The 13,912-nt window shown below is 41.2% G+C and overlaps 1 protein-coding gene across 7 annotated transcripts in view; it reads right to left on the bottom strand.

The window, feature by feature from the left end:
* The window catches only part of SRPK2 (SRSF protein kinase 2), a 256,671-nt gene that overhangs the window by 222,462 nt on the left and 20,297 nt on the right, over nucleotides 1-13,912 (bottom strand). The gene's annotated exons all lie outside the window — the stretch shown is intronic.

Raw genomic sequence — 13,912 nt, 5'->3', positions numbered from 1 at the left:
CGAGCATCTGCAGTGCCAAGGCTGAAAAATGCTGTCGGTAATCATTCTCCATTTCACTGACAAAACAAGTTCAGAAAAAGTGATTTTTTTTTGCCCAATCCATGACACCCAAGAAGTAGTAAAGCTGCAGTTTAAACCTAGGTCTAATTCCAGAATCCACAATCATAACCGTGATTTATGTAGGCTCAAATTATAATAAAATAAAAAGCTGAAATTAAAAAATATATACTAATAACAATATCAAAAAATATTAAATACTTAGGAATAAATCTGACCAAAGATGTGTAACACCTGTACACTGAAAACTAGAAAATATTACTGAAAAGAATTAAAGACAACCTAAATAAAGGTAGAAACATATGCTCATGGACCACAGATTCAGTACTGCTAAGATGTTACTTCTCCCCCAAATTTATCTATAGATTCAATGCAACCCCAATCTAAATAAGCACTTTTTGGTAGAAACTGACAAGCTGATCCTACAACTCATGGAGAAATACAAAGGATCTAGAATAACCAAAAAAAAACTTTGAAAAACAACAAATATGGAGGACTTAAACCACCGGACTCCAAGAATTATTATTAAAGCTACAGTAATCAAGACAGTAAAATATCAACATAGATGAAAAGGTCTATAATCAATAGGACAGATTCAAGTCCGGAAAGAGAACACACATATGTGGTCAATTAATGTTCAACAAAAAAAAACAAAGGCAATTCAGGGAAGAAAGAATAGTCTTTTCTACAAAAAGTGCTGGAGGGGCACCTAGCTGGCTAGGTCAGTACAGCACGGAACTCTTGATCTCCAGGTTGTGGGTTCAAGCCCCACACTGGGTATAGAGATTAATTAAAAATAAAATCTTCACCCACATTTGTACTTAAAAAAAAATTGCTTATCTAGTTTCTGATTTAAAATACTGAAAGTAAGGGTGCCTGGGTGGCTCAGTCAGTTAAACATCCAACTCTTGGTGTCAGCTCAGGTAACAATCTCACCATCTGTAAGTCTGAGCCCCGCGTCAGGCTCCACACTGACAGTGCAAAGCTGGCTTGGGATTCTCTCGATCTCCCTCTCTCTCTCTGTCCCTCCCCCACTAGCTTTCTCTTTCTCTCTCTCTCTCTCTCTCTCAAAATAAACATTTTTTTAAATCATAAAAATGAATAAAATACTGAAAGGAAGAGGAGGGGATTTTAAGTAATTGTACAAAGGGAACAAAGAACAATGACAGCTCTTACACTGATGTGCAGTGTTCAGAGTCCATTAGGATGAATCTCAATTCAGTCAAGTTTCTCTCCTACAGATTCAAAAACTAAAAACTAAACAGTAGTTTTCAGGTTGGTGAGATAATCCAAATTCATTTGCACATTTTAAAGAAATGCACAAGACCAGACTAGAGAAATGAATAATATGACCAAATATACCGCAGGAAATCAAAAAATACTATATTAAAAAGAAGGAAAAGATGTTATGTAGCAATTAGAAGTTACAAAAGAGAATAAGGTTAAAAAAAAACACAACTGAAACACCATATCATCTGAAGAACAAAAACTTTTCATTTATTCATTCATAAATATGTATTTTATACATGAAGAAATGTGTTTGGAATATAAAGCTGGGCAAGAAACAAGTGTCCAAAATGGACATGGCCAATGACCACAAAGGCCTATGTTCTATATCTGCTCTGACCAATATCATAGCCACTAGCCACATGTGACTAGTTAAATTTAAACTAACTTACGTTAGGTGCGCCTGGGTGGCTCAGTCGGTTAAGTATCCAACTTCGGCTCCAGTCATGATCTCACAGTTCATGAGTTTGAGCCCATCAGGCTCTGCGTTGACAGCTCAGAGCTCGGAGCCTGCTTCAGGTTCTGTGTCTCCCTCTCTCTCTGCCCCTCCCCCACTAGCACTCTGTCTCTGTGTGTGTGTGTCTCTCTCTCTCTCAAAAATGAACCTTAAAAAAAATGTAAACTTACGTTAAATAAAATTAGAACTTCAGTCCCTCAGTCACAACAGCCGTACTTCAAGTGATCTAGAACACACTCCAGGCTGCCATATTGGGCAGCACAGATACAGAACATCTCCATCATCACACAAAGATCTGTTGGACAGCACTGGTTTAAAATATTGTTATACACTTCCCTGTCTCTGTTGACTCAACAAAAAAATGGAATCTTAACTTCTTCCCTTCTTCAAAAGGAAAGTGTAAAATGTTAACCACTTGTCTCCTGGAAAGTACCATGTAACAGTTTTCCTACAGGTGTATTTACTGTATTAAAAGCTGAAAAAAGTCTTCCTAGGTTAACTCATACAGGAAAATAATCATTTTGAATGCTTTCACCATGGCTTTAAAATCTTTACAACATTTATCATTTGAGTATTTCAGGGGCACCTGGGTGGTTCAGTTAGTTAAGCATCTGACTCTTGGTTTCAGCTCAGATCATAATCTCACAGTTCTTGAGTTCAAGCCCTGCATCGGGCTCTGTGCTGACAGCTCAGAGTCTGGAGCCTGCTTCGGATTCTGTGTCTCCCTCTCTCTCTGTCCCTTCCCAGCTCGTGCTCTGTCTCTCTCTCTCTCTCAAAAAATAAATGACATTAAAAAATTTTTTTAATAAAAATAAAGGATTTTAAAAAGAGACAAACAAAGGAAATGGTGGTCGCCAGGGGTCAGGTAAGGGGGAAGAAGGAAGGTGTTGTTTGATGGGTCCAAGAATTGTGGTTCTTTAAGACAGTCTTAGTGTTGTGTTACACAACAGTGGGTACATATGCCGCTGTACTGGACACAAAATTGTTAAGATGGTAAATTTTATGTTGTGGGTTTTTTACAATAAGAGAAATGAATATGCATATATTATTTCTTATAAATGACCAAAAAAAAACTGGCTCTAATGCAAACCTGATATGAACTTTTCTAAAGAAAACTTAAGCTGTTACATAATAAATTATTTATATTGATCTCCAAAGGCGTATCCATAATAAGTGGCTGCCTTTAAAATGTTCTTTTCAATATTTTAGTTAATAGGCTATCTGGGAAGCTTCACAAAGATATTTACCATAAATGTATTTTAATGATACTGTATGTAGGAAGTGTCCATTTGTATTTCTCTACTGTAGCAAACAGCAGTGCAATAAATCTCCTGTCAGTCTTTTAAAAATAAAAGTAAATGAAAATAAGGGCACCTGGGTGCTTAGTTGGTTAAGCACCTGGCTTTCAATTTCAGCTCAGGTCGTGATCTTGTGGTTCGTGAGTTCAAGCCCCACGTCAAGCTCTGAACTCACAATGTGGAGCCTGCTTGGGATTCTCTCTGTCCTTCCCTCCCTCCCTCTCTGCTCCTCTCCCACTGGTGCTTTCACTCTCCTAAAATGAATAAATAAACTTAAAAAGGAAAAGAAAAAAAATCAAATGTTTTTCATAAATAGTACCCAGTGAAAACAAGTTTAATGAAACCCTGGTTTCTTTTTTTTTTTCTTTTCTTTTCTTAAGTAGGCTTCACACATAGCACAAGCCCAATGTGGGGCTTGAACTCACAACCTTGAGATCAAGACCTGAGCTAAGATAAAGAGTCAGATGCTTAACCGACTGAGCCACCCATGCGCCCCTAAAGATTTTAAGTTATTTCTACACCCAATGCAGGGCTCAAGCCCACAACCCTGAGATCAGGAGTCACGTGCTCCACCAACTAAGCCAGCCAGGTGCCCTTGAAACTCTGGTCTCTAATACATACAGAGAGTCTGAATATGGGATGATGAAAACAGTCCCGAGATGGACATGTGGTGATGGCTGGCAAGACCATGTAAACATACTTAACGCCACTGAACTCTATGTATACTTACAAAACATTAAAATGATGAATTTTATGTTATGTATATTTTACCATAATAAAAACAAACTCTGAGCTTCAATAAGAATTAGAAACTTTTATGTGAGTCATTTGCAATAATTTATGAACCATTAAGTCATATGTGGTCTTTTGCACAATTCTCAACTACCACTAAGATATCTCAAGGGCCTTAGTTATTCATAAAGTGATTATATCACAATTGGAAACTTTCCTTGAAAACAGAAGTTTAGAAAAACATTTTCAAACTGATCCACAAATGACTTATATTAATATTAATGACACTGTAACTGCTTGGTGAACTTAATAAGTCACTATTTGGTACAGAAAAGTGAAATATTTTCTAACCAAACTAGTTCAGTACAATCAGGTAGTATGTTTTTAAAAATAAAATGTTTTATTTAAAGAAACATTTGACCTTGGATCAAGGATCCTTCATAAATACCCATGTGAAAGTCCTGGGGCCAAGTACTGGCTGAAGCCCAAGAAAGAGATACTAGAATGGAAAAGAGCAGAAAGAAGAGAGTCTTCGAGTTACTGCTTATTCAGTAACACCTGGCCCTAACGTGTGCAGGCATTATGCTAAATATGTCCTATGAACTCTTATTCAATCTTCACAGTAACCCCATGAGATGGACACCTGAATTAATCCTGACTCACACACGAGGAAACTGAGGCGCAAGAGAGGTCACACGACATGCTCCAGATTACACAGCACAGGACTGGAACAAGCAGTCACGTCCATCAGCAAAGCCCGTTCCGCTGTAAGGGGGAGGGTGGGGGGGGGGGTCCCAGAGCCCATCACAAGTGTTATCTCTTTGCTGTCAACTTTATGACTCACTGCGAAGTGGCCCACACTTTTATGACCCCTATTTTCAAAGAGGAAACGAGGTTCGGGGAGGATAAACCACATCCTCCAGAGCCTCAGGGAGCAGGCTGCAGAGCTGGGTCTGAAACCCCAGTCTTCTGACTCCTCCCCCGGGAGCCCTTCCTCCTCCCTGCGCCTGACTCGGGCGCTGGCTTTAAAAATATGTTCACCAAGTATTTAGTATGCCTCTCTTCAAAGGGGGGAGACAGCCTCCACTGTCCCCCCAGTAGCTCGCTTCTAACCAGTAAAATGTGGCAGAGGTGACAGGTGTGAGACTTCCCAGAGCAGGTCATGAAAAGCACTGTGGCTTCCTCCTTGCTCTCTCGGATCATCACTCTGGGCAAAGCCAGCTGACGTGTCGTGAGGACGCTCAAGGAGAGGTCCACATGGCAAGGAACTGAGGTCTCCTGCCAAGAGCCATGTCAGTAAGCCAGCTTGGAAGGAGCTCCTCCAGCCCCAGCCAAGCCTTCCAATGTCTGCAACCCAGCGCCAGAACCGCCCAGCTGCACGGCTCCCGAATTCCTAACCTCGGGAACTATGCAGTGATAAATGCCTGTTGTATGAAGCCACTGTGGTTTTTGTCCGAGTTTACTGATGCACAACTGACGTTTTGTAAGTTATTAAGTCACTATGTTTTAAGATAATCTGTTACAAAGTGATAAGCAACTAATACAACTGGGAAAGAAAACACACACATCTCACATGTGACCAACACCCTACAATCCAGAGCACAGGCTCCGCGCAGGTCATGTCTTAAAAGCAGCTGTACGTATGACCTGGACTAAGGGGCCGTTCCTCAGAATCAGTTTTGCCATGTGTACTAGGACAGATACAAACCTCATTTTAAATACCCTCTTCATTTTACAATCATCTTTCCATTTTCTGTACCTCTCAGTCACCACGAGGACTACATGGAAGAACATGGCCAGCACTCGGCATGGTGCATACACTGAAGGTTTACAAATGTTCACTGTTACTAATCTTACTTCCTTACTCTCCCTTCACTAGCAGCCACCCCAGTCTTATAACCATGCTTTAAATATTCCCAATTCTCGGGGCGCCTGGGTGGCTCAGTCGGTTGAGCATCCGACTTCGGCTCAGGTCATGATCTCACGGTTCATGAGTTCAAGCCTCACATTGGGCTCTGTGCTGACAGCTCAGAGCCTGGAGCCTGCTTCAGATTCTGTCTCTTTCTCTCTGCCCCCCCCCCCTCAAAAAATGAATAACCATTTTTTAAAAAACATTTAAAAAATTCCCAATTCTCAACAGGGAGCACCTCCTTTGGCCACCAAAACAGCCCATTAGCCATTTTTACTGGTCTTCATTTACTAACTCTGATGCACAGGACGCTCATTCAAATGGTGCCCGTACCTTGGCCTCCAGAGAATAAACTACTACCACTAACACAGTCCTCTTCAGGCCTCTGCTACTGCTGTTACTTCCCATCCTGCCCCTTCAAAATGTAGGTCATCTTCAACATTCACTTAATTCTTACACAGCCTCAATTATGACCTTTTTGGGGATGACCCTCTGACTCCTAGATCTATTACAGCCTCTCTCTCTTATCTGAGTAGATGAGATCCCAATTCATCCAGCTCAACAGCCACATATGAATGTCTCGTATCTCAAACTCCAACAAAATCTCAATCTTTTGCCTCCACCTCAATCCTCATATTTTTCCCCTTCATCCCCAGGCCCAACTCTGTTCTTCCCCCTGTGTTCATTAACGGACCAAAATCTTCCAAGTCAGAAGATGACATATCCAAAGTCACATCAAAATCCTCCCCCTTCTGCAAAAGGTGCCAGGCACTGCGCTGGGCACCAGGGAAACACGGCAGGCGGGACCCAGCTGCCCCGAGAAGCTCACCATCTAGCGGCTTCCAGTCTGCTGCCAAGTCCTAATGATTCCACCTGTGCAGACACACATTCCATCCCTCCGTCCCACTCCTCCCACCACCACCCGGCCTCACACCTGGATCACTGCGAGAACGTGCAAAAGTGTCTCTCCAGATCTTCAGTCTCTGCCACGGGCCTCAGCCCTCCTCCACGTAGCTGCCCATCCGTTATCTTAAGCAGGTGAGCATGCTATTCCTCAAAAATCCGCCATTGCTTCCAGACAAACTCAGAATTTCCTACTCCCACCTTCTGCATCCTGCTGTGACCCCATGTATGCGCTGAGATGCTCAGGACCTCTCACTCTCTCCTTCACACTCACACTGTTTGTCACCTATTCCCTCAGAATGTCACGGCCTGAGTGAAAATTCATTTGGGCAGTCAGTCATCAGAACTCTCGGAGCCCTCCCTTAATTCTACAAAGCACAATGTACCTCTATTTGCTCTCCACCCTTTCCACTTTTGATCATTGCTTACTTGTTTACTTGCCTGCCTCTCTGAGTAGGTCACAAATCCCTGGCTGCCACTAATTAACTTGGCAATCTCGAGTAAGTCACTGCATTATGTGAGGTTCAATTTTCTCATCAGTAAAATGAAGGAGTTAGATTAAGTAATTGCTAAGGAACTCCCGACTCCACAAAGTTCCATAAGGATCAGTCTTATGAAAAAAGGCAGCACAGTACAACAGTAAGCTTGGACACGGTGTCAGATAAGTGGCCTGAACCCCAGCTCTCCAAGCCCCCAGCACTCAACAATGATGGGCCAGATGCTCACCATTTCTGTGCCCCAGCTCCTCATCTGTAAAATGAGAATAACAGTGTAATCCAGGAGCACCTGGGTGGCTCAGTAGGTTAAGCGTCCGACTCTTGATTTTGGCTTAGGGCATGATCTCACGGTTTGTGAGTTCAAGTCCCACATCAGGACACTCTCTCTCTCTCCCTCTCTCTCTCTCTTTCTGCCCACTCACACATGCACACTCTCTCTCAAAAAATAAATAATTTTTTTAAAAAATAGTAATTTAGAATTCTTTCAGTGTTTTTCTTTTGGTAATATCTTTCAGTTTTTGGTTGTTTTTCTTTTAATAACAGCTTTAGTCAGATACAATTCACGTATCATACAATTCATGCATTTAAAGTATAGAATTCCATGACTTTTAGTATATTCAAAGTTGTAAAAGCATCACCATAATTAATTTTGTTATATCTTCACCACCCCCAAAAGAAACTCATACTATCAACAATAGCTCCCCATTCTCCGCCACCCCCCCCCACCTGCCCCGAGCCTTAAGCAACCACTTCTTTATTTTCCATCTCCAGGGATCTGCATGTTCTAAAATCTCATGTCAATATAATATCTGGTCACTCGTGACTGGCTTCCTTCATTTAACATACTGATTTCAAGGTACACCTACGATGTAGTAATTGACAGTAATCCGTTGTCTTATTGCCAAATGAAATTCCACCGTGGATATACTACAATTTCTTTATCCATTCATCAGTTGATGCACATTTGGGTTATTCCCACCTGCCATTATGAATAACACTGCTCTTTGAGTGTAAGTAATGGAAACCCCAACTCAACCTGGCTTACGTAACTGGAAATCCATCAGGTAGCCCCTGTTTCAGACAGAGTTTCAATGTCATTTTCAGGACTGAGTGTCTCCCCACCTCTCGGCTAGGCTCAGTTCTCTGTTTGCAGGGTCTGTCTGGTGACAAAATGGCACCATAACTTCATTTCACAACCTCTCACAGTCAAGCCAAACAAAGCAAAAGCCCCTTCCAGATCCTCCAACAAAAGCCCTATGATGAGCTCTAGGTGGACTCTAACTGTGGCCAGTGAGCAGAAAACACTGACTGAAACAGGACACACACTATCCCTGGAGTGTGAGAAGAAACGGGAAGAGACTGAATTATCTGAACCAAAAATAGATAAGGCCTAATCCCCACACAAAAACTGAGGCCTCTTTTCAGGAGGATAAATGGATTCTGGACAGCTGAAAATTTAAAGAGCCCAATTTCAGGTTGTTAGAATTAAACATGAGAAGTACACACTGAGCATTTAGTAGGATGCCCAAGACACAAGAGCTTAATAAATAGAAGCTGCTGTATTAGCTATTTATGTATATGAGATGAACCACAAGGGAGCTGATAGAATCTGACATTTAGGGAAAACAAGCCAATTTCATATAGCTCAATGTCATATATACTCAACTTAAAACTAAGGCATGTTCAACCACATCTGCTTTTTCACAGTGACATGCAAGACTACATCTTATCAAAAAAAAAAAAAAAAAAAAAAGAACAAGGCTTATTTTCAAAATCTTTAAAACCTTCAGGTTACAGAGTTAAGAATCTCTACTTTAGGAGGGATTTCTCTGGTCTTGTGGAAAAAACGAGTCAAAGCTCGGGGAAGCAAAGTCTCCGAGATGGGCGGTGCCACAAAGTAGTTCCTACCCGAACAGTAACACCCAGTTCAGGCCTGATGTCCACCTGAACCCCTGTCAGTCAGAGTTCTCAACTCTATTAAGAATTCTTTTCATGGGAAAACATCACTTGATGCCTCGATACTAGCTAACAAGAAACTAGAATTCCCTTTACAAAAAAACAGTTTTTTCAATCTTACCCAAAGTACATTTACCACACAAAACAAGGGATGGGATAACAAATGTTTATTTCCCTCTTAGATTCTGCCTGAACATAATTTAAAAATAAAAAATAGATCTAAAAATGACTACAAGGACCACCCATTCCTTTTATCACATGCCTTTGTCTCCTCCTCCCCATCCCCATATTCTAGTTTCAAATTACAGACCTAGACTATCTCTTTCATGATTTCTAGATCTAACTTCATGAGGACCTGTACTTCAACATTATGTCTCCTATAAATAAGTTATAGGGGCTGGTATAGAAAGATTTAAGCTGGCCAACAGGTACATGAAAAGATGCTCAACATCACCAGCCATCAGAGGAAATGTAAATCAAAACCACAATGAGGTATCACCTTACACCTGTCAGAATGGCTAACCTCAAAAAGACAAAGGGGCCCCTGGCTGGCTCAGTCTATAAAGTATTTGACTCTTAATCTCAGGGTCCCAGATTCTCATGAGTTCGAGCCCCACGTTGGGGGTGGAGTTTACTTAAAAAACAAAACAAAACAAACACCTGGTTTTGGGTCAATTCAAGAGCATGAGACTTTTGATCTCAAGGTTGTGAGTTTGAGTCCCATGTCAAGTGTAGAGATTACTAACAAAAATATAATGAAAACTTTTTAAAAAATGAAAAAAGCAGTAACAAGTGTTGGTGGGGATATGGAGAAAAATAAACCCTCATGCACTATTGGTAAGAATGTAAATTGGTGCAGACACTATGGAAAACAATATGAAGGTTCCTCAAAAAATTAAAAATATAAATACTATATGATTCACTAATTCCACTAATGGGTATTTACCCAAAGAAAACAAACACACCATTTCAAAGAGATATATGCACTCCTATGCTGTCAGCAGCATTATTTTTTTTAATGTTTATTTATTTTGAGACAAAGAGCGTGTGATGGGGGAGGGGCAGGGAGGGAGGAAGAGAGAGAATCTGAAGCAGGCTCCACACTGGCAGCGCAGAGCCCAATGTGGGGCTCAATCTCACGAACCATGAAATGATGACCTTAGCCAAGTTCAAGAGTCAGACACTTAATCAACTGAGCCACTCAGGCACCCTGTAGCATTATTCACAATAGCCAAGATATGGAAGCAACCCAAGTCAAGGGTCCATCAGTGGATGAAGAGATCAAAAAGATATGGTGTACACACACACACACACACACACACACACACACACACAATGGAGTATCACTCAGCCATAAAAAAAGAATGAGATCTTGCCATTTGTGACAACATGGACGGACCTACAGGGTGTTATGCTAAGGGAATACAGAGAAAGACATATACCACATGACTTCACTTATACATGGAATCTAAAAAACAAAACATATGAACAAACAAAAAGCAGAAACAGACTCAAATACAGAAAATAAGGCTGTCAGGGGAGAGGGAGAATAGGGACAAGGGACAAACTGAGTGAAGGGGAGAGGGAGGCACAGGCTTCAGGTTATGGAATGAGTAAGTCACAAGGATGAGAGAACAGCATACAGAATATAACCAATGGTATTGTAATAGAGCTGTTCAATCACTATACCGTACACCTGAAACTAATGTAAGATTGTGTGTCAACTACACTGCAATTTTAAAAAATGTGAGATAGCTAAAATAAAGGCATCTGCATGTTTAGATACTTAAGAAAATTTTATCACAATTCCATAGCTTATCTTTTCCCCGTTATAAAAACCTCTAAAACACAAACGAAACAACATAAAACTAATACCTTCTACTTACTGAACATCTAGTATGCGCCACACAGAATAAGAGTGTGTGTGTGTGTAGATCCCATTTAATCCCCACATTTACTCTCTGAGAGCTCTACTTTAGGATGAAGAAATTGAGCTTCAGAAAAACTGAATAACTTATCTACCACTGAGAAAAGTGATGCCTTCAAAACTCGAACCCTGGTCAGCTACCTCTGATAGCAAGATCAACCTTAGTCAAGAATATTCAAAGAAAAATCGGATTTTGGGGAAGTGGGAAACCATCACATCTTCTAGGTAATTGGGGAAGTGAGACAGCCTTTGCCTTACACAAGGTAAGGGGACTCCAACTTTAAGAGCATGAAGTTACAAAGCCCAGGATCCCCCAAAAGTACACTTTTATCTCCAAGTGTCTCTTGATCGCAATGACGACACTGCAGGTAGGAGGCAGGAGTGGAGCCAAGGGACACAGAACAGCTCTGCTACTGTTATGCCTACAGGACAATGGTTGCTATAGAAATACTGAAAACCTCAGCCCTGTAGCTACTAAAAAACAAAACAAAAAACAAGTTTTCAAAGCTAAGACAGCAAACAAAATTACACCTTTAAAAAAAAAAAAATCTTACTGTACACTAAAGTTTTCTACCTAAAGTAACTTCCATCCCACACCTGTATGCATGTGACAGAACAGCCCGGCACCATGTGGCATGTTAATAGTCCTTTCCATTCAGGAAAAGAGAATATACTTTTTTTGTTGGGTTTTTTTTTTTTTTTGACAGTAAAAGGAAGAATTAAAAAATACGGTTCATGCAGTGCACCTGGCTGGCTCAATAGGTACAGTGTGCAACTCTTGATGTTGGGGTTGCGGGTTCTAGCCCCACATTGTGTAGAGATTACCTTAAAAAAATAATAAAAGCTATAAAAAAAAAAGGTCCTTACAATAATCTTTCTTTAGGGGGTTAGAAACTTTATCTTCTGTATCAGGCCCAGAACTGCTTTGTCTTTCTGCAGATCAGATGGTGGTTTCAAAGATCCACTGTATAGAGTCCAGGGCTCTAGGTCTACACTCAAACTGGCTCAGCCAGTAAACAGGGTAAGTGACTTGAATCAAGTAACTTCTGTTCTTTAGGCCCTCGTGTCTCCTTCACTGAAGAAAAGAAGGAGACATGCAGGCCTAGGAAATATGAAACTCTGTCCACAAAACTGGCTTGGGGAGCATCGTAGGGGATGAGGGAGAAGGCCAGGTAAGCAGGACCCCTCACATGTCAACCTGCCTAGAACTTCTTCCACTTTACATAATAGAATTTTCCATAAAATTTTACTTATTTTTTTTTAATGTTTATCTATTCTTGAGAGACAGAGACAGAGCATGAGTAGGAGAGGGGCAGAGAGACAGGGAAACCCAGAATCCAAAGCAGGCTCCAGGATCTGAGCTGTCAGCACAGAGCCCAACAAGGGCTCGAACCCACAGATCGTGAGATTATGACCTGAGCCGAAGTCGGCACCTCGCCGTAAAACTTTATTTAAAAAGCATTCTGCTACTACAAAGTAAGGGCGAAAAACACTTGTCCAGGTGCTTTCTCTAAAGCCCTGCCCCTCGCTGCATCCACTGCCTTATGCAATGGGTTTCATCTGTGACAGAGTCAATGCCACATGAATGCTGCAATTAACATTCAGTTACATCCTATTTTGGGATAAAACACATCGTGCCTCCCCCTCAAAAAAAATCTTTCAGTGAGATACTCTAGAAATAAAAAATAATCTGGGGCGGCTGGGTGGCTCAGTTGGTTAAGCGTCTGACTTCGGCTCAGGTCATGATCTCGCAGTTGACCAGTTCAAGCCCCACTCATGGTATCTCTCTCTCTCTCTCTCTCTCAAGAATAAACATTAAAATTTTTTTTAATTTTAAAAAATAAACAAACAGTAGGATAAGATTCCCTGTAGAAGCAGCAGCAGTAGCCAGCTGGCAGCCGAAGCAGCAGAGGTGACCTCTGTTCCCCAGATGCCAGAAAAACGGCACACCTGGGGACTGATGCAAGCACCCAACACTGAACTCCCCTGAGCCAGGATTCCCACATCTAAATGGATTGTCCATCTTAACTCTTCTACAACTTCAGCTTCGGTCATAAGGTACCCCTGGGTTGAATTATTTCTTTACTCCTTCCGCACCCTACTAGCTAACCGGCACCTTTCACACAGTCCAGCCAAGGGCACATCTACAAAATGTCAGTGCTACAGGGGATATGGGCACCCACACTCAGTGCCCAACTAGAGTCAGTCATGTGTCACAACATTTCAAAGTTTAAAGCATCCAACAACCTCATCCAGATGATTCCTCTCGTCCCTATCTTTTTAGGCGCCACATTTTAAGACCCTGACTTTACAATTATAATGTCTAAAAATATTTACATTAATAATTGTCCAAGAGCTGAAATAAATACACCATGGAATTGATGTATCAATCATTAATTTGATTGTTAGCAAAGCAGTCTGACCACAAAGACATTCAATGTGGAACTGAATTCAAATATCAGGGGCAAAACATTACCTAATACGTTTTGCAGGACTTATCTACTAAGGCTCAGAACTTGGCATCAAGTATCATATGTGTCCATATATATAAAACATGGTCTTTTCCCAAAAATTATCCCTCAAAAAAGGAGACAGTTTCCTTACACTCCAGTCCTTACAAATCCTTTATTACGACAGACGGCTCTCTCACTTATCCTATCTTTAACATAAGAGGAAAAATCTTCAAGACAAGAGGAAATGAACAATCAGGATTACAGTAATGCTAAGCTTGATGGCAGGGGATAGAAGATCATTCCCAGAGGAGCTGGTCAGACAGGATGGGGGAGGAGGGGTAAAAGCTGCTCTTCACTGACCTAGAACCTTCTGGGGGAAATGGCTGAAATCACTGTAATCAATACTAATTTGGGAGGCTTAGAGACTTCAGCCCAA

Source organism: Prionailurus bengalensis, chromosome A2 (assembly GCF_016509475.1).
Source record: "Prionailurus bengalensis isolate Pbe53 chromosome A2, Fcat_Pben_1.1_paternal_pri, whole genome shotgun sequence".
Classification (NCBI taxonomy): domain Eukaryota; kingdom Metazoa; phylum Chordata; class Mammalia; order Carnivora; family Felidae; genus Prionailurus; species Prionailurus bengalensis.
Note: the sequence above shows the minus strand (reverse complement) of the source record. Positions and strands in the feature narration are given on the sequence as shown.